The 21,845-nt window shown below is 35.1% G+C and overlaps 1 protein-coding gene and 1 pseudogene across 1 annotated transcript in view; one reads left to right on the forward strand and one right to left on the reverse strand.

The window, feature by feature from the left end:
• Marchf1 (membrane associated ring-CH-type finger 1) overlaps positions 1–21,845 on the reverse strand; it is a 761,820-nt gene that overhangs the window by 726,437 nt on the left and 13,538 nt on the right. The window lies entirely within an intron of this gene.
• On the forward strand, positions 6,934–7,173 carry LOC124983817 (cyclin-dependent kinases regulatory subunit 2-like; annotated as a pseudogene).

Genomic DNA, 21,845 nt, shown 5'->3' on the forward strand with positions numbered 1-21,845 from the left:
TCCTTCTCAAAGTCAGTCAGTTAAGACTGGAGAAGATGACTACTTCTTCAAATGCAAAGGCAGCAAAACAAGATTGCAAGCAATGAAAAACAAAAACAAACAAAAGCAAGATACGATACTACCAAGGAAACACGATAATTTTCCAGTAACCAATTTCAGAGAAGTGAATATCTATGAATTGCCTGACAAAGAATTCAAAAACAATTATTATATAATTATTCAAAAGAAGCTCAGCAAGCAACAAGAAAATACAAATAAAGAACTCAGTAAAACCAGAAAAACAATAATAAGTAAAACAAATTGTACAATAGAGAAAGAAATCATTTTTTAAAAAGAAATTCTGAAGATGAAGAATAATACAATGGATGAAACAAACAAATGTGATTGAGAGTATCAACAGGAGACTTGAACAAGCAAAAGAAAGAATCTGTGGTTTAAAAAATAAAGGTTATTTAAAAACAACCAGTGAGAAGAGAAAAAGGAAAATCAGAAGAAAACCAATAGGATTGATTTGACACCATCAGAAGAGTCAACATTAATATGTTGGAAGTGTAAGAAGATTTAAAAAGAGGGTGGATTTTTTAAAGAAATAACACTGAAAACTCCTCAATACTAGGGAGGATTACAGCCATCCCAGAGCATGAAGCACAAAAATTTTCAAAGGTTAAATTCAAAGAAAAAAGGTACTCAGTCACATTATAATCAAAATGTCAAAAATCAAAAACAAAAAGAAAATGATGAAAACAGCAAGAGAAAAGAAGTACACTACATACAAGGGACTCTCGTAAGGCTATCAATATGTGATCCAGAAGAAAGTCTGCAGGCCTACAGAGTGGAATGGCATATTCAAAGTGCTAAAGGAGTAAAGTTGACAATCAAAAATACGTTACCTGACATGAGTCTTTCAGAACTGGAGGCAAGAGATGATATGCGAGCAACCTGGCAGAAGAGAAAGCTCTGGATTCTCCTTCACCAGTGGATATGTGGGATGAACACCTATTCATGGTTAATTTTCTCTGATATTCCAGTCAGCAGCTGGTACAGCATTAACATTAAATGGGGAGTAAATGTTGAAGCACATGCAGGCATAACCCATATGCCACAGCATTGTGACATAAAGTCAAGAAGGGAACCCCCAACATTCAACTTCTCCCTGTGTGGAGGGAGGTTTGGATTTCACATACATTTGACCCTAACTCTAAGATTTCCTGTGGGTTGTGTCTTAATTCATCAACTCTGCAAGTGGAGGGGATCAGGCAGATGTGGATCTCTATAAATAAAACAAGTGGCCATTTAAATGGGCATGTACATTTTGGACCTTCGCACATTGGAAGCAATGCTCAGGAGAGGTTTAAAAAATGCAACCCTCTGTTTCTTCCCAGAGGGAGTTCATGACACTCTTCCCATGGCTACTTGGTGACCTAGTTTCTAACTAACATACATTGGGGATTTGAAGAGGCAGAATAATATTAGCCTGCCAGCAGTCTATCGAACAGATCAGCACTTTCTATGTCTTCTCCCCAGGCTTGCTCCAGTGATAACAGTCTATTAATCATTCCTAGAGCAAGAATGTCCAGACATTGAGTGCCCTAACTTTTATAGCTTCCACCCAAAGGATTACATCTTAAACCTCCTAGTTCTAGAAAGGAGGTGACCAAGTATATGTGAGTATCTAGGGAAAAAAAAAAAAAAAAAAAAAAAAAAAAAAAAAAAAAAAAACAGCAGTTTTATATGGGCATACAAACACTTCTGGGGACTTTATCCCCTGAAAGTAGTGTAGAGAAGGAACTATAAAAATACAGGTTCTTCTTTCTCCCCAAAGTGGGTTTATACCATACATCAGTTTTTATAGTTACTTCCAAAGGGACCTTATCCTAAACTTCTTGGCCCTAAATAGTACAAGGACAGGGTATATGCAACTCTGTCTAATCAAAGAGAGAAAAAAAAAAAAAAAAAACAGTTTTAAATAGCTCCCTAACACTCTCAAGGGATACACCCTCTTGAAGAAGTGTAGAAAAGTGGTTAGAATGTGCTGCTCCAATTTACTCTCTAGAAGGGGCTTATAGCACACACTTCAAGTGGCTATTTGACATCCTGGCTTCTAACACAATTGCAATGGGAAGCTAATGGGATAAATAATAACCTTCTAGCCACTTGAGCTAAAATTCAGCACTTCTTGAGCCTTATTCACCTTTGCTCCAGTGACAATTCCAGGGCTGCTCATTTGTTCTTTTTGGAAGGAGTTTGTGCATACACCAAATGCCACAACTTCTATAACCTCTATTCAAAGAACTATCTCCGTAATAGCCTAACTCTTGGATTTGATAAGGCTTGGCATTCCAAAGTGGCCCTATATCAGTTAAAAAACAAAGAAATGAACATAGAATAGGCTCACCTCTAGGAGTTATCTACCAAGGAATAGAAAGCTCAGGCTAAATGTGAATATAGGTATTTACCACAAATCCTCCCCATAACTTAGTTGAGAGATGAATACCTACACTAGCTTCTCTGTGAAGAAAGAAGAAACTGCAGCATTATCCAACACCTCAATCTTTCCAGCTACATCTAGAGAATCTGGATTTAACCTTACCAGTCTCAGTATTCTATCAAGATGTGGCACATGCCAATCTCCATAGAGCTAATAAGCAAACAAACAAAAAAATCACCTGCCCAAAGAAACAAAACATTTGAGAGACACCTTAAAATTTCAGGTGAGATGCACTGGTGAGATTCTTCTACTTGAGACCAATCTGACAAGACTGAGAGAGGCAGTAGTATTATTTAATGCAAAAACAAAACAGAATCAAGAAACATGATGAAACAGGAGAGCATATTCCAAATAAAATAACAAGATGCATTTCCAGAAAATGACCCAAAGAGAAAGTAACTTACCCAGCAGTAAATCAGAAATAACTGCCATAAAGACACACACACAGGGTCAAGACAGACATGCAAAAACTAACTTGGAACTCCAATAAAGACATAGAAAAAAATTTAAAAATATCAAACAAACCATAGAGCTGAAGAAAATTCGATAGAGGAATTCAACTACAGATTAGATCACAGAGAAGAAAGGATCTGTAAAGTAGAAGATGGGTCACTTGGATCTAATCTGAGGAGCAAAAAGAAAAAAATGACTAAAAAAGTATGAATAAGCAACATATAGGAAACCATCAACCATGACAATCATATGCATCCAGAAGGAGAAAAAAGAGGAAAAGGAAAAGAAAACATGTTTAAAAATAATGGCAGAAAACTTCCTCAGCCAGGGTAAAGAAATAGAAATCCAGATTCAGGAAACAGTGGTGGCACACACCTATAATCCCAGTGGCTCAGGAGGCTGAGTCATGAGGATGAAGAGTTCAAAGCCAGCCTCAGCAATGGTGAGTTGCTAAACAACTCAGTGAGACCCTTTCTCTAAATAAAATACAAATTAGGGCTTGGGATGTGGCTCAGTGGTAGAGTGCCCCTGAGTTCAATCCCTGGTACCCCCTCCCTCCCCCCCAAAAAAACCCTATCAAATCACAAAGAAAGAAAGCATTAGAGAAAGAAAGGAACAATGTGTTGGGAGAAATCCTAAGTCTTGGCTAGCATCTGTGAATGTCTCAAGTGTGTAAGGAAAACCTTCACACATTCATGCCCATCAGGAATACCTGTGGAGAGGAGCATTCCGCTCTGGTCACTTAGGAAAGTAAACAACTGTCCCAAATTTACCTAGTGTTACCAAGGGAATCTGTAGAGGGGCCTGGTGGTCTGATTCCCTGTGACACATTGTGATTGGGTTAAAAGTCTATAAAATGTATGGTTTCTCCTGCAATAAACGAGTTTGCAGGTTGCTTGCCACAAGCCTGCTTTTACCCAACTCCCGGGGTCTGGATTATGACTCTGTCGGCTCTTACCTGTGCCTGAGCTAGCCTGGCACCCCTACAACAAAGGATCTACAAAACAACCAGAAAAAAAATTTAACAAAATGGCACTAGTAAGTCCTTACCTATCAATAATTACTTTCAATGTTAAGTGGTTAAACTCTCCAATCAAAAGGCATAAAGTAGATATCTGGATAAAAAGAAAGTGAACAACAACCAACTACATGCTACCCAAAACACTCACTTTACTTTTCATAAAATGAAAGTGAAAGACTGAAAAAAAAAGATATTCTATGTAAATGGAGACCAAAAGAGAGAAGGGATAGCTATATTTATTTCAGACAAAAAAAAAAAAAAAGAGAGAGAGAAAGACTAAAAAAAAAGAGAAAAACCATAATATAGTGATAAAAGGGTCAATTCATCAAGAGGATACAACAATTACAAATATTTACTCATTCATTATCAGAGCACTGAAGTATATACAACAAACTCTTGAAAGCTAAAGGTAGAAATAAACAGCAGTGCAGTAAGAGTAGGAAATAGTGGTAGGGGATTTCATTGTTCTACTTTCAACAGATAGAAAATTAATAAGGATTTGAACTACATTTTAGAACAAGTGGATCTGACAGACATACAAAAAATTCCATCTAACGACAACAAAATATACATTCTTCTCCAGGACACATACATCATTCTCTAGAACAGATTATGTTAGGACATAGCACAAGTCTTAACAATTTAGGAAGACTGAAATCACATCAAACATCTTTTCTGACTGCATTGGTTGAAACTAGAAATCAATTAAAGTAGGAGTCATACAAAATTACCAAGTGTGCGTAAATTAAATTCTATGTTCCTGAACAACTACTAAATCAAAGAAAGAACTAAAGAAGAAATTTTAAAATATCTTCAGATAAAGAAAAATGGAAACACAAGATAACAAAACTTGCAGGGGACAGCAAAAATGTTCTAAAAGGGAAATTTAAAGCAATTAATGCCTACATGAAGAAAAAAAGAATAAGCAATCTAAATTTATACCTTAAAGAACTAGAAAACGAAGAACAAATTAATCCCAAAATTAGTAGAAGTGAGAAAATAATACAGTTCAGAGCAGGGGGGAAAATTAAATAAACAATAGAAAGAGCTAAGGAACCAAGAGTTGGTTTTTTTGTAAATACATTCAAAAGCAATTAACTTTAAGGTAGACTAAACAAAGACAGAAAGAAGAATTGAATAAATAAAATCAGAAATAAAGCAGGAGAATTTACAACTGGTACCACAGAAATGCAAGAGTTTGTAAGAGACTGCTATGTACAATTATATGCCAACATATGGGATAACCTAGAATAAATGGATAAATTCCTAGGAACATACAATGTACCAAGATTGAATAACAAAGAAGTAGGAACCCTGAGCAATAATGAGTAAAAAGAAAAGTTTAGACTCTGACAATTTGTACAAAACATTAAAAGAATGATCAATCCTTCTCAAATTCTTCCAAAAAAATGGAAGAAGAAACACTTCCAAACTCATTTTCTGAAGCCAGTATTACCTGTTAACTGAAATTACACATGAATAGTAAAAGAAATTGAAGAAAACACAAATAAACAGAGACATATTCCATATTCAAAGACAGAAAGAATTAATATTGTCAAAAAGCCCATAGTATCCAAAGTGATCTATCAATTCAATGCATATCTCTATTAAAATTCCTATGGTACTTTTCTGAGAAATAGAAAACACAGCTCTAATATTTATACAAAATCACAAAAGGTCCTTAATAGCTAAAGTAATTTTGAGCAAGAACAAAGTCATAGGTATCAGAGTTTTGGGTTTCAAATTTTATTATAAAGATGTAGTAATCAAAAGAGTGCAATACTCACTTAAAATAGACACAGAAACCAATGGAACAAAATAGAAATCCCAGAAAAGAACCTACATGGAATTTGGTCACTAAACTTTAACAAAAGTACCAAGAAAAAGATAAGACATTACCTTGACTCAATAGTGTTGGGAAAATGGGATTTTCATATGCAAAAGAAAAGAAAGAAGGGAAGGAAGGAAGGAAGGAAGGAAGGGAGGGAAGAAGGGAGGAAGGGAGGAAGGGTTGGTCGGTCTTAAGGGTCTTCATGTTATCCCACACATAAAAGTCAACTCGAAATGGACAAAAAAGATTTACGAAGACCTAAAGATGTAAAACTCCTAAAAAAAAAAAAAGAGGAAAAATTCCATGACATTGGTCTTACCATGACTTTACTTATTTTGACACCAAAACACAAGAAAGAAAACAAACAAATGGGACATCATCAAACTAAAATGTGTGTACATTGCAAATTAAGCAATCAAGAAAATGAAAAGGCAGCTACAGAATGGGAGAAAGTATTTGTAAATCCTGTATCTAATATGATACTAATATATATAAGGCACTGAGCTCAATTGCAAGACAAATAACCAGATTTTAAAATGGGCAAATGACCTGAACAGACATTTCCCAATAAATGCATGCAATTTGCCAAGAGCTAGATGAAAAAGTGTTCAACATGACTATTCATGACAATTCAGGAGGTAAACACAAATCAAAACCAGAATGTGGCATCACTGCTCACCCATTAGGAGAGCTATCATGAAAAGATAAAAGCTAACAAGTATTGATGAGGATGTGGAGAAAGGGAACTCTTAACATTGTTGGTGGGAATGTAAATTGGTGAAGACATTGTGGAAAACAGAATGCAGAACCCTCAAAACACTAACAATAGAACTACCACATGATACAGCAATCACACTTCTGAGCATTTATCCAAGGGAAATAGAACCACTATCTCAAAGACATATCTGAACTCCCATGTTTATTGCAGCTATTCACAAAAAAAAAGACATGTAGACAATCTAAATATCCATTAATGGACAAAAGAGAAGTTGGTCCTGTGGTACACACACAATGAAATACTACTACAGAGCCTTAAAAAGAAAAAAGGAAACTACAGTGGAGTCATTGGTGCATTCCACTTTGCCCATTCCTGCATTCTTCCCTTTCCACCTCATTTCTGCCCCTCTGTTCCCTGGGACTATGACCCATAAGCAGATCTAATACTCAGACAAGTACTTCCATGACCACTGTGAATACCGGCACGTCATGTTACCCACAGAACTTTCCAAACAGGTACCCAAAACTCATTTAATGTCTGAAGAGGACTGGAGGAGACTTGGTATCCAACAGTGTTTAGGCTGGGTTCATTACACGATTCATGAGACAGAAACACATATTCTTCTCCTTAGAGAACCTCTTCCAAAAGAGCAACAAAAATGAAGTATATGTAGGATCATCAATTAAAGCTGCCCCAAATTTAATGTATATATGTATATAAGGTAGTATTCAGTGAATACTTGAAAAATGTACAAATCTTTTATCCACACCTGTGCATGAGCTGTATTCTTACCAGCAACAGAGCTCAGTTCAATGCAACTGCAAGTGGGTTACTGTAAGGTGTTTAGGATAAATTTCTTCTAGTAAATTTTCTCTTAATATAAGTGCCTGTCTGACATTACCTGTTACTTTTGTTGAATAAAGTATACATGTTGCATTAAAAAAAAAAAAAGGAAACCCTCACTTATGACAACACGGATGAATCTGTGAATCTGGAGGAAATTTTGCAAAGTGAAGTAAGCCAGGAACAGAAAAACAGATACTGCATGGTCTCACTTATACGTGGAATTTTTTAAAAGTCTAACTTGTAGAAACAGAAAGCAGAAGCATGGTGAGCAGGGAATGGTGAGTAGAGAAAATGGAGAGAGGTTGGTTCGAGGGTACCGATTTTCAGTTATAAGATGAATAAGTTCTAGTAACAATGTATACCGCATGGTGTCCATAGTTAATAATAGTGAATTAAAATTTGCTCAGAGACTCAATTTTAAGTATTATCACCACACAGTATACCAAAAAAATAAAGATAACTATGTGAGGTGACGGATATTATCCTCAGTTTGATAGTGATAGCCATTTTACCATGTATACATATATCCAAAATACCATGTACATATTCAATATTTTCAATTTTTATTTGTAAATTTTACTTCAATAAATCTAGGAAAATTATTTTAATCTATTATTGACCAATATTTCCTCCATAAGACAAGGGTGTGTGTGTGTACGTGTGTGCAGGGGATATCCTATTGTTCATCACCTTTGAAAACCCAAGTCAGGAGTTTATTTTCAAAGATAAAATTTGATTATCTGCCTATTTCATTTTCTATGCCAACACTCTCTTTTATTACTTGGGTGTGAGTGGAATGAAGTAATACAAGGCAGGCTTACCAAGGATCAAAGACAACTAGTTTTAACAGACTGTCACACAGAAATTAATCTGCAGTCCCTGAACCAGGGGCTATTTAACTATTATCTGGCATCTCAACCCTCTGTTTACCCATTAACACATCTACAAAAATAGGATTAAACACAGCAAGGAGCACACTGATGTTGAACTGACCTACCTAAGCATAGCAGATTGAGGAAACAAGACTTTTGCTCTCTATAATTAAAAAGTTTTCTTCATAACTAAAATCGATTTATTCTTGGACTTATTAAGTTTTCCCTTTGGCAAATAATAACTAAATAGTGTTCGTATGCTAAGCAATATGCTAGTTACTAAATTTATAATTAATGGGCCACAACTTCAAATTTTTTCTGTAATTTTCATAAATCATGCAGATGTGACTTTGCTTACTACTATACTGTGAACTGATGCAAAACACTAACTTCAGAGTTTGGTACATACAGTTTTGTTATTATCTGATGCTCTTTTCCTCAAGTTATTTATGTTATTCTCATTTTTGTCAACACTGGAGAAATTTTGAGTTCCAGAACTTGACAATGCGTTGCAAATACTGGAAATTCTCTGAAGAGTTTTAATAAAAGATATCCTAAAACCTGTTTTAATGATTCTCACAATAATAGAATCAGTCATACTTAGTGATCAAATAAGTAAATAAAATTGGATATTTATGTAAAATACTTTTTTAACAACCACATGAATTTCATCAGGCCAAAGCTTTGATGCTGTTGAAAGAAATTCACCATTATGGTTAAGAGCTGAGATAGCAAATATGCAGTCCATGACCAGAGAGTCCCTTGGGTATCAGAGCTGAGACTTTGTTCTCATTAGCTCTGACTAAATGAGCTTAGCAGATCCAAACAGATAATGCCCTAGATATATCAGGATATAGAAAATGAGTCTCTTAGGAGTTGATTTCAAGTAATAAACTGACATAAGAAATATTGGGATAGCCAAAAATTATTTTCTATAAATGTACAGAAGTCAAATGTTATTTACAGAGTTATTGACATTGTAAGAAAGAAATTCCCTGTACTTTTAAAAATCAAATGTGATTTTATGGTTCTTTACAAAACATTGTATCTTGAAGAGAAGATATATCTGAATTGTATTGTTCACACACCAAGTCTTTCAAACAAAATCTAATGAATATGCCAAAAGACCCTCATGACACAGTCTTTATTTTTTGTTTCTTTGTATCTGTACTATCAAGCTTAGTAAGGAACGGTCTTGATAAATGTTGATATCCTTAAATTTGATATATGAATTCATATGCATAAATAGACACAGTAAGGTCTAATGTTAGCAAATTAAAACATGTAGAATGCACAGTGTTTCCACTTCAAAGGTACTACTGAATCATTTCGAAAGATGGCTTCATTGTGCAGTACCTAATACCCATACTGAGCTCTAGGGTTATAATCTCCTGAATAAATGAATGAATGCAGATTTATAAAGAACCATATACATTATAGTAATTTTCATAATGCCTCCATGAGTCAAGACTATCCCTCTTTAAATGTCTTTAAGAACAGAATATAAACAAAACATAATTTTAATGTAAAACATTCCCTATTTTCTTAGACTCATACACCAGCATTCATATTTCCATACTAGAAATGGATTTCATTCTGTCCTTGCATTCACAACTGGGATTATCCACACAGTGAGTATGTGTTGGGGAAGAGTAGACTTTTGTTTCTCAAGAACAATGAACTGAGTCTAGCACATAGTAGGTCCTCAACCTCTGCCAATGAAGTAATGAAGAAATAAAATAATCTGTGAGAAACAACTTGATTTGGGACTAAACTGAATGAAGTGACATACTGCTGTAGAAAACTTCTTTCAGATATCCTTATTTTTATTTAATCTGTCACTTTTCACTGTCAGAGATGCCAGATTTCATTTCTATGTGTTCTTCCAAACACTGCTGAACTAGGACTACTTCTGGTGACTTACACAGCTGAAAAATGGCCTGCAGGACTGGGGAGAATAGGGTGTGTCCTTTTCTTTGCTGGAAACAAGTATCTTTTAGGCAGAAGTCAGTTGTCCTCTATCATCCCACTCTTCCAAGGGACCTTCTTTACTCCTGTGTCAGGTTAAACTTGGTGTTTAGTTTATTCCCTTTGCCTATTCTTACCTATTCTTATTTTCTTTTAATTTCCCATACTGGTGAAAGGCAACTTTCCCATTTCCCCAAATGGGCTAATTAGCCATTGGAGCTACACCAGGCTGCCATTTTTTCCTCAGATTAATCGAACCATATTCCTAATCTTAGTCCCCCAAATGAAACATCAGTTGAAACTCTTAATAGCTGTTTAATGAAGAACAGTACTAAGGATAATTGGTTTTTTTCTTAGTTCTGTGACCACTGAAGTTTGTGTATTTCACAGACATTAATTCAGAGATAGGAGGTTAAACCGGAAACAAAACACAGGATTCTCAAAGGAACAAAATGAAAAATATCTATTTTAGAGCTAATTAAAGATAGTACAAAGTGCTTGTGTTCTTGACATTTAATACAATTTATTATATATTTTCATTTTGTCAGTACCTAACATTTAAGAGTTAGACTTTCCTTAATCCAATTAGATTTTTAAATTTATTTTGAGAAGAGAAAGCAGGTAGAATTAAATAATAAGCATAAATTAAATGAAAAGCAAACACTTGTCTGTGGTTTAGAGGGCGTAGAAATGTGATGTGTCTGCAATTTTCTACAAGCAGGTAGAAAAGGTAGAGAGAAAATCTAGGCTTTTTCCCCCAATAATTAGCATCAAGATTTGCTCAATTTTCTTTGTAAAAGATCAGTCCTACTTAAAAGTAGAGTTTGCCCAGCAACCCAAAGTACATTTCAGTTAGTAGGGGTTTATAAACTGCCTTTACGTTGGGGTGAAGGGAGGAAGAAAGGGGAGGGGTTTATCCTGATAAGTTGCAGAAATAAATGTGGAATAGAGAGATAATCTTTCATTTATTATTATCTACTTCTAAGGACAAAACTCTTTATCTTCCTACAGTAATATTGAGATTTGTCTAATCCCACCTTCTTTTGAATTTCATGGTTTACTCCCCTGACCTGGAGGAGCCAAAATCATGGATATATCATAACTTGTTATAAGTAGATGTCAGTCACCTTAGTTTCACACAAAGAATTGAAATGGCAGGGAAAATATTGATTCTCTTTCAGAAGAAGCTTAGAGCCTGATATTAAGAGCCAAGGAGCTCTAACCTTTATGGGGGGTTAATATCAATATAATTTCCAGGCAGAAATAAAACGTTGAGCAGAGAATGAATTCCTAACAGTAATAAGCAAGCATTATGAAAAAGAAAACAACAGGAGACATGATTCTTGCCTTAAAGTAGGATCTCCTGGTCTTTAGTTGTATGTGACCATGTTTGCTCTATTCATTCATACATTCAAAGATTATGAATTGAGATCCTACCATGCTGCATGCTCTCTTCCATATACTAAATACCTCAAAGAATAAACCTCTCGTGAGGACTGCTGATCAAGAAAAGTGCTTCAAGGTTCTAAGGTTAAGCCAACTTTTCTATACCTGAAGATTGTCTTCTAACTGAGAAGGTTTCACTCTTCCAGCTGCACAGAGAGAATAGTACGATGACAGGGGAGAAAAAGAAAACCCCTCCCCTACTAGATTTGTTGAATCAGTTATGGCTATCAATTTCCTATGGCCCCCAAAATATATCTCCCCACCACCAACACTCATAAGTCAATGTTTAACTTCATGGCATGTAATGTATATTCTCTAAAAACTACACTAGTGGCTTCAGAGTTAATTCTACTTAATGAAATGCTAGACAAACTATTGATTAAGAATATTTTCTGCTGTACCTTCTGAGTGGAAGTAAAATCTGATGAAATCGACAACACCTCTGCATTTTCATTGCCCTCACTTCCAACAGTATTATTAAAATAAATCAGAAAGTTGATGACATCAAACCACCATTCATTCAACATCTCCCAATTTTGAAATATTCTTTATTAAACAATCAAGTTCGGAACTACTAATCTTTATATAAGAAAAGTTGGAGTATTTTCTCCAGTATATCTATTTTAGAGTACAGTACTTATTTTCCAGTATTTGTCCCATATTATAGTTTTCATGTCCTTTTATGAGAACACTTCTAGAATTAATATAATTTTAGAGCGTAAGAGTTTTCATAAGACTTCAAGCACCCTGTAATTTTCAGGACTTGAATATCAGAATCAGAATCACTAAAAGGGATGTTTCATCAGCACACAGCAGTCACCTACAAAAAAGGTAATATGAAGAAAGAAACAAGGAGGAAGAAGGAAAAATATTCCTTTCACATTTAAGGTAAAGCAGGAAAGTCACATGTAATGATGGTATTTAAACTTATTGTCTTAAACTGCTTAAAAGGTCCCAAGAAATTTCAAACATATGGAGGACAACACAACACAATGACATGATGGTTGAACAAACATTTGACTTTTGGAGTAGAAAACAGCAAAGCTAGAGTTTCAACTCTATCAATTAGTGATTGAATGATTTTGGTCAACTAAGCTTCAGTTTCTTCATTATAAAACTGAGATAATAACATATTTCCTAGAGCTGTGAGGATTAAATTCAAAAGTGTGTGATGCATTTAAAACATACTTTTGGGCATAACAAGCACCTGGATATTTAAATAAATACACATACACATGGTTTCAATAATCCTAGAAGAGAAAAAAGTACTATTATTTTTATTATCATAGTACTATAGCTATACATGTACTGATTCACTGTGTAAAAAGCATATGTTTAAAAATCATGTATGCCTCCCAATTATATACTTGAAGAAAATAAAGTCATCATACAAGAGATACATGTGTACCCATGTTTACTGTGCACTATTCACAATATCCAAGAAGTGGAACCAGTCTATGTGCCAGTCAACAGGTACATGAATTTTAAAATGGTATATATACACAGTGGAGCTTTATTCAGTCATAAAGAAGAATAAAATCATGTCACTTGCAGGAAAAGAGATGGAACTAGGGGTTATCATGTTAAGTATTGCATGTTTTCTCTCACAGTGGAAAAATAAAAAAAGAAGGTGAGAGGAAACAGAAGCAGAATTAGGGAAGGAGAAAGGAACAGGGGAGGTGGACAAGAGGGGAGGACAAATAATGGTAGAAGGGAGAATAGATACAATAAAAGAATGATATTTACACTATGGAATACAATTAATATGACTGAATAATTATAACAAAAATCAGAAAAAATAAAAAGCAAAATATCATGTGAATCAATCAAGCTCTCTATATATTAAAGTATTATCTGTCACCATTAGTGGGAGCCCAGCATACCCTTGTTCATACTTAAGCTCATTATTTAATTTCCTATTGCTGCTACAACAGATTACCACAAATTCAGTGGCTTAAAAGAACACAAATATTTCTCAGAGTTCTCGCTTTTAGAAGTCCAAAGTCCATTTCCCTGAGCCAGTCAAGGCACCAGCAGGACTCATCATTTTGGAGGCACTGAGCGGCTGCTCTCCTGCAGCCACTCCTCTTCCTTGGCTTGTGACCCCTTCCTCCATCTTCACAGCACATGGCTGCAATGTCTGTTTCTGCCATCACATCTCTCTCACCCTAAGTCTCATTCCTCCTGATTTTCATTTTTTAAGGTTCTTTGAAATTACAGTTGACTAACCCAGCTAATACAGGGTGATAGCTCCTTCTCAAGATCCTCTATTTTACCATCATCTGCAAAGACTCTTTTGCCAAATAAAGTAACAATCACAGGTTCTGGCCACTAGAATGTGAATAATTGGGGATGAGAGGGCATTATTCAGTCTAACACACCTACATAAGACATATAAGAAAAGCTAACTTTTAAAAAATATTATAATGCAATAAAATACATTCATAGGAATTCTTCTGAGCATAGTTGCATCAATTTTCAATGCAGAAGAAAGTCAGAATCCTGTAGTGACTAAGGTTTTGTAGAACTGAACCTGAGTTACTTTCTCATGAACCCTCAAATGTCAACTGAAATAGCTTGTGATTGGTAAAAACAAAGTTTTTTTTTTTATTCTGTTCTTCCCAATATTGACAAAATAAAAACTTCAGCTAGGCACTGAGTTTGTACAAAACAGATATTTGAGAAATATTTTCCCAAAAACCTGAGAAGGAAAAAGGAAACATCCATTTTCTAGAAAGGAACGGGGTGTCAGATTCTCACACAGAGCTGCCAATCCCTAACGCTCAGGTAACAGGTGGCAAGTGAGACCGAGAGAAAGACTACAGAAATCATGTGCTGGGATGATTTTTCCTAATAAGTAAAATCTGAATCCCTCTTCAGGAAGGTGAGAAAATCCCCCCATACACAAAACCTTTGAGCTCACAAGAGTCAGTCCACATTAGTGTATTATTCACATCAGACCTTATAAAGTCTCCTCTGCAAGGTGAACATCTGCTCCTGGGGTAGTGAAGTTCAGTCATGCACCAGGAGCCTCAGGAGCCCCTTGAAATGCCAAGAAATTGAAAGAGGCCATAAGGGGGATGGCTCCAGACAGCCAGTGCAACTGGGGCAAAAATGTGAGAAAGTTGCTGGTCAATGAACTTTGAATATAAGGCATTCAAGGTAGTTTCCTCTGTACCAGAGAATGAACTAGAAGATAGTTCAAAGATAGTACAAAGGCTTGACTCAGTTTTAAAGAAAAAATACTGAGATAAGAAACAGAACACAAACAATTACAAAATGAGCCTTACCAAACAGGCTATTGGAAATTAGTTTTACAAAAATAAATTATATTTTAGTTTTACAAAAATAAATTATATTTTCAACATGATTTTTGAGGACAAACAGAATGAAAAGGAAGTGAAAGATTGTATTTCTCTCAGTAAACTGTAGTGGGTAAACCTGGTTAACACAAGTAGTTTATCATTTAATACCACTAGAGAAGAAAGTTGGCAATCACATTGTAAAACATGCTGCATTTGGATGAATATAATTAATATCATTCCAATAAAATGAAATATCATTACTGGTATTAGACTGAGCTCAGGATGATTTATGAAATAGGAAACACTATTAATGTTTGTTAATTTAAGGACCTGCTTTTCCAGATTATTGATAATATTCCAGACTATGGATAATATGCTCAATAGCATCCAAATGCTTGAAAAAAGTAAAAACAGAAATGCAAAAGGATGCTTGAAGTGTTATTTAGTTTTTTTCCATTTTTTTTTATAGCAATGGTAATTTTCTTTAAAGTATTTGGAAGGAGATACATATTTTATTATTTCAATTCATTTAAGAAAGGTGTTTCTTTGATTGCTCCAGAACATCTAACCTTAAATTATAAAAACAAAGATTTTTCTTTTCTTCTGGGGATTCAGAGTAAACACTTCTGGAGCAATTGGTGTATTTAATAGGAAGGCAATTGTGTTTGTTTGCACCCAGCTGTTAGGAAATGTTCAGAAGATGTGGACATTCTCATGGTGCCTTTAAGCACTCTATTAACTCCAGTGATGTGTGTCATTGCATGTGTGTGGTGGTGCTGAGAGTACTCTATTTATGAGGTGATGCTTTGGGAAGAATTTTTCTTTCTCTCATTTACCACTCATTTCAGCATTGTCTGATGCAGTCAAAAGGTATGAGCAAACTTCAGCAGGTCTTCACACATGAAGATAGGTACCTCAGCTGCTTCCTCTATTGAGAAGAGTACAACACTTTCTAAGGTGTCCCAATTATGTGCATCGAAGGTCCTTGCTCCTGATATGCTATATGCAAATCATGGAAGTATGGATTCCATATTCTGTATATAATATAGCTTAATCAACTGCAGCAGAATATCCAAGTTCTTGTTATGCTGCAGTCTGAAAGGTCTAATTATAGTATGAAATAATTAGGTATGCTCTAGTGCTTGGTTATTTTGATTATTTTAGGGAATTCTTTGTAGGAACAAAGTCTGCTGTTGAAAATGTCCTTATAAGATCCAACAGTCCTATAACATACATGCTTATATTTTAGCTATCATCTCTAAGTTCACCTCTCTCTGTTAGACACCGGTCACTGGGTAAATAACAGCATTCTCATTCAAGTGGTCAGAACCTCTGGGAAGAGGGCCCGGAACTCTGGAAATTTAGCAGTTCTAAAGGTGATTGTGATTCACTCCAGGGACATAACTTTTTTTAAATTAAAAAATAAAATTATTTCTGAGACTGTCCTAGTTTAGTATTAGTATGAGCCCAACACCCAGAAACATTACATGCACTGGCAAGTCAGGCAGATACTAGGCACCCGTTATAACAGCATTCTTCCTAGCTCACCTCGTTAATTGTCCTTGTGTAACCATTATCAAGATCATCATACTGAAGATGCTGTGACCCAGAAAAACCACCAGTTTTAACCACAAGATGAAAATTTTCCATTTTGTCCACTGGGGAAAAGCTCCCAGCTTTTGCAATACATTCACACAAAAGGTGAATATCTTGTGACATTTCCAGGGCAAGGTGGTCTCCTAAGTTTCTGACCCTCTCTTAAGTGAAGAAGGGGAATTTTAGTTTCCAAAGAATCCATTCCTACTATTTGTAGGTTCTTAAGTCTCTGTGATCTTTTCACTACAAAATGGTTTGAAGAAGAAATGGTAGGAAGGAAACTAAAATAAAACAAAAAGACTTGCTATAGTTATTCGTGTGTCCATACTCAAATAGGAATAGGCTTTATTCTGACAGAGTTTTGTAAAGTGGTGGATCAGGCTACATATGCTTCTCTAAGAAAGTTAGTTAAAAGTAGATTTCTCAGCCCCACTCAAAGAGTTGATGTGAGATGGGGTTCTACATTTTAATAGCCCTTCTAGAAGTCCATGGATATGTCAATGGATATGCTTGAAGAAATTTACTGTGGGAAATGTTCCCTGCCACTGTTCTCCCTGCTATGGGCAACAAAATTTCAATTTCAAATGTTATTTCCATCTACTTGTATTAATGGCAGAAAGGAGTCTCTGAATTTTATAGGAATAGAAATAATGAATGAATACCTGAACCCACTAATGGTAGTAGGCCACACACAATAAACACAAATTAATTAACTTATGCAAATACACATAAAATATACTAATGGTATGCATTGGTTATAGTCAACCTAACTAAAGCGTATCCATATCAATCCTGATGGCACCCTCTTTCTCCTCTGATGCTTCCTTAGCTAATTATCTCCTCTACCCTGCTATGTTCTAAATACCACACATGCAATTCAAATAAATGTTTCCTTATATCAAAGCTTTCATTTTTACCACAAGAATTCCTTATTTTTTTGTCTACAGCTATTCAAAGTTCAAATTAAATTAGATCCTTCATCAACCACCATCCTCTATAACTTCAGCTGTAGTTACACTTCCTAATTGCAAATGTATATGCATTGGTGCAGTGGGAATCTAGAAAGAAGTATGTTCCTTTATATGAACATTACTAAATATCTACTACAGCTGTTGTTTAGTTGAGCTTCCTCTCCTCCGCCTCCTCCTCCTCTTCTTCTTCTTCTTCTTCTTCTTCTTCTTCTTCTTCTTCTTCTTCTTCTCATCTTTGTACTCTCTGATTTTTCTCTCATTTTTGTACACATTTGTGCAACTCTGAGCTTTGCCCATATTTTATTACTGGGAGCTATTTTTATAACAGGGAGTTATTTGGGGTAGGAAGAGCTGAGAATGCATACTGAAAGAATCATTAGCTATGGTAATTTATTGTAGCAACATTATATGCTGCATGCCTTTCTGAGGGTCTCCTTCTAGACATGTAAAAATTTTAAGGAAGGACTTTGCTTTAATGTATACAACTTTTGGAATAGATTTTGACATTTCATACTTAACACTCTATTATAAAGATCATAGAAACCATATTTTAATTTCATTTATAGACATGGATGTTAACCATTTTAATTATTACCTAGCTAGCCCAAAAGTATTAACACAAATCTAGAGTGTTTGAGGCACTCTAAAACTCATGATAGATTATGCACTTGTAGAATTCTAAGGTTGATTTATTTTTCTCCCTTTCAGTAAACAACAAGGGCTTTATCACCAAAAATATAATATGAATTTAGCTACTGTGGTACAGAGGTAAAAGATCTAGTAGGTGAACAAATATAGAAACTACCTTATATAGAAACTTATGGACATTTTTCTGTGACTATCTCCAAGATAAAGGACATACAGGTTTTAAAACAGGTAGTCTTACAAACTCATGTGAATAATTCTATTTTGTTTTTAAAATTGTCAACTCTCTATTATCTAAAATATTGGAGAAAACAGTGGTACATTCCAAACCAGACAAATTTAGATGATCAATGATAATTTCCATCAGTGTAAATGTCTGAGGGACATGAGTCCAGGGGGCACATGATTTATGTGAATGAAGGTCAAGGCCATACCGAGAGCTACAGGAAACTCAGACTCCATCAGTGGACTTTATTGGAACACAGACACCCATGCCTAATTTGATTGGAAACCAGCCACATTTTATCCTCAGAAGTAGTCAGGAAATTCATTTTATAAAACAAAGCAATAATCCTTACAAGTGAGGTCCAAATAGTGTGTACTTTTGTTATCAGTTAAAATGTAAATCTGTTAAAAAGTTATCTGTGGTTTATCAAAAGTTGGTTAGGACAGGTGAAGAAAATAACAGATAGATAATCACCAGGAATTCACATAACAATATTTCACATCATCTAGTGAGTAAGAGAGAAATAAACTTTTACTATGGTTACAGAAACTCTACAAATAGGGTCATCTACAAATAATTGTTTCCCCATTCCAGTTTCTCATTTTGATATTTTCTTTTCTTTTAGTTATGATCCTCACAAACTGTCTCATTTTTGTTCTAATTGCTTTTCTGGAAAACCGTTTTCTCTAATATATAATTGTTAAAGATCATTTCTCACAGTATCTAAAAACAATTACTGATTAGGACATATAGACTCTCATTGCATGTACAACTGCCATAGTCTCTTACATTCCAACAATCCAAGAGGTAAGGCCCACAGGAAAGTAATTTGTTATATATAAAACATGTGTTTTATTCTGTTTCAAACTTATAAATGGTAAATTTTTACGAACACAACAAATGGTACTAGAAAAGAAATTTCCAGATGATGTAAATTTAAAAAAAAAAATCTAAATATAAACTGGATCCAGGGAAGAGCCAAATGAGGATACAAATTAGTACATTGAGAAACCAATTTTCTTTCTCCTAAAAAGTAAAAATTTCAATATTTGACAAACAGTTTAAATCAAATTATAAACTACTCTTTATCTTTGGGAAGTTCTAGGGTCCCCAAACTGGGAAATTTTCTCTGAGTAGCTGAAAATAGAACATAGGACCATAGAGGTGTGTATAATGTCAATAGCTGAAAGGAATCCACAGGTGCCAACTAGTAGAAAAACCAACAAACTTCATCCTAAGAACTCCAGAACATGAAACTTGGGAAAAGAAAAGATAAAAGCAGGGTCAGGGTACTCAAGGAATAAGAGTTTAAGTATATCAGGTTGCACAGTTTGGATCTGAAATTTCCCCAAAGGCCCTTGGGCCAAGGGCTTGGTCCCTAGCCCACGGCACTACTGTGAGGTGGTAGAACCTTTAAGAGGTGGAGCCCACTTGGAGGAAGTGAGGTCATTAGGGGCATACCCTTGAAGGTGATATTGGGGCTCAGCCCCTCTTTGTCTATCCCTTTGTTTCCCAGGTGTCATTAGGTGGGCAGCTTTACTCCACACCACATTCTTTGCACCCTGATATGCTGCTGCCTCACCACAGGCCCAAAAACAATGGAGCCAAATGACCATGAACTAAAATCTCTGAAACCATGAGCCAAAACAAAACTTTCCTCTTTATAAGTTGATTATCTCAGATATTGTGTCACAGTAATAGTAACGTGATTCACTTCTGACCTAGCCAATCTGCTGTGAACAAAACTGGCATTCAATTAACAAGTACATTAATAATATCAAGAGACACATGTATGTGTGTGCATACACAAACACACAGGAGACTGTATATGTGTGCATATCCTATGTACTCTGGGACCATACCAAACACAACCTCATTGATTCTCTTGCTGAGTCAAGAGGGTATGGACTTTCTGCTCTTATGCGTGATATACAATTCAGCAAGCACAATAGTTGAGTTCCTAATTAAAAGAATGCTTTCTGCCAACTAATCATAAAAACATACAAAAGTAACGAATATTTTTCTTTTGTAACACCAGTTTCCTGGGGTCCTTTGTTCAGATTTCATCATTCATGTCACATAAGCCTCTGCAAAAATAAGGAAATGTAGCAGGATTATTTATAAAAGAAGAGGTGGCTAAATACTTTACATCAATCAATATAAAGTTGATTTAAAAAAAATCTTTTTAATAATCTTTAGCCAGTCAGAAAGAAGTTCTGGTATTTCTTGAAAACAACATGAGCTTATGAGTAAGACCATTCCATTAGGATTGCAGAAGGACTGTGTTCATGTAGTCAATAAATATGTAAGTAAAACCTCAAATCCTCATATAAAAACCCTCAAATAATCAGATTTCCTGCTGAAATTAAGGATCAATTCTGAATTTGGAAAAACCCTAAAAATATTAATTAGAGATCAACACTTTGAATAAAAAGAGGGGCCTCGCTAGACAGAAGATGAAGCTGGGCTATGATGCAGGCCAGCAAAGCCTCAGCCAGTGAGGTAGGTCCTCCAGAGTAAGGAAGGGTTCAGCAGAGCTGACCCGTGGCTGGACATTTATGCCGACCCCTTTTCACTGTCCTGCTCCAGGAAGGGCATGACTTGGGTCCTGGTGGCTCTCTGCAGCTGAGGTGTACCCTGAAAGGGTCAATAGCAGAGGTTGTCCACTGACCACATTCTCCACAATGAGGCAGCCAATCCTTCTTGAAGTATTTGGGTAGTTCTTCTCTGCTACATGGATCTCTTTGCTACAAGTTTGTTTAGGAGTTTTCACTAATATGTTATGGCCAGAAATTAAATTAGAGACATAAGGATTGAGAAAAAGAAAATATGAAAATTTCAGAATCAGAGTGATTAGTTCACATCCTGGACCTGTCATTTGTGTGATTTTCATCAGACTAATTAATATTTCTGTGCTTAGGTTTTCTTATTTTTAAAAAAATCAGAATAATTACTGCTGATTATAAGCTGTACTGCCTTTGTTAAGTTATTGTAATTATTAACTTCTGGGAACTCTTTTCTTTTTAAAAAGCACATAGGTATAACAATAGTAGTGTCTAATATTACAGAATTGTTTTAAAGATTAAATGAGCTGCTCCATTTAAAATATGTCTTTTGGGGAAAAAAATGACCTCTCAATAAATTTTAGTAATGATTATTATTTTTGTTATATACAAACAGTGTGATTATATAACCTATACAACAAAACCTCCAAAGACTACTAGAAATTATTATTAAGGTTGCTGAATGGAAAAATCAACATGTAAAAATCAATATACATCACCAATAAACATTTAAAGCATGTATCTTTCTAAATTTCTCATTCACAATTGCAACAAAAACAATAATAATCCTGGGAATAAATCTCAAAACAGCTAAACAAGATCTTTATAGAAAAAAATTTATAACACCATTGAAGCACATAAAAGAAGAACTAGATAAATGGAGTATATGGATAGA

The sequence above is a fragment of the Sciurus carolinensis genome, chromosome 4 (genome assembly GCF_902686445.1).
Source record: "Sciurus carolinensis chromosome 4, mSciCar1.2, whole genome shotgun sequence".
In the NCBI taxonomy this organism is placed as follows: domain Eukaryota; kingdom Metazoa; phylum Chordata; class Mammalia; order Rodentia; family Sciuridae; genus Sciurus; species Sciurus carolinensis.